General features: G+C 39.6%; 1 pseudogene; it reads left to right on the plus strand.

Moving 5' to 3' along the window:
* Positions 1-122: 122 nt before the first annotated feature.
* On the plus strand, positions 123-854 carry LOC102897098 (annotated as a pseudogene).

The following is an 854-nucleotide window of genomic DNA, read 5'->3' on the forward strand; positions in this document are numbered from 1 at the left end:
CTTGTTGATGATTTCTTTTGCTGAGCAGAAGCTTTTTAGTTTGATGTAGTCCAATTCATTTATTTTAGCTTTTACTTCCCTTGCCTTTGAGGTCATATTCATAAAATCCTCTTTAAGTCCAAGGTCCCATGTATTTCTTTCTTTGGAACTTCTTTTTAGAAATCTCCTCCACAAACATCACTCCCTGGGTTCTGATCAGCATCACAACTTGAAAAAAGAATATCAGCTTTGCTGGCTGCTTCACTCAGTATTTCTTTGCCATATTCCTTACAGAAACAGTTTTATCTTCTGGCTACCATATCCCATGCTCACTATGTAACCATCGTGAGCAACAGAATCTGTACCCAGCTGGTTCTCTGCTCTTGGCTGTCTGGTTAATAGTTATTATACTACCAACCACTCTGATGAGTCAGCAAGACTTTTGTGCATTAAACAGGCTGAATTATTATTTCTGTAACTATGAGCCCCTTGGATAACTCTCCTGTTCAGACACAAGCCTCATAGAGAAGATTGTCTTCCTTGTGGCATCTGTGACCCTAATTGTCACTCTGGTGCTAGTGATTCTCTCCTACACATTCATCATCAGGACTATTCTGAAGCTCCCCTCTGCCCAGCAAAGGACAAAAGTCTTTCCCACTTGTTCTTCCCACATGATTGTCATCTCCCTCTCTTATGGAAACTGCTTCTTCATTTATGTTAAGCCTTCAACAAAAGAAGGGGACACATTAAACAAGAGAGTAGCTCTACTTATCACTTCAATTGTACCTTTGTTGAACTCCTTCATTTACACCCTACGGAACCAATAGATAAAACAAGCCTTCAAGGATACAGTCAAAAAGGTTGTGAATCTTTAA

This window comes from Pteropus alecto, unplaced genomic scaffold, assembly GCF_000325575.1.
Source record: "Pteropus alecto unplaced genomic scaffold, ASM32557v1 scaffold433, whole genome shotgun sequence".
NCBI lineage: Eukaryota > Metazoa > Chordata > Mammalia > Chiroptera > Pteropodidae > Pteropus > Pteropus alecto.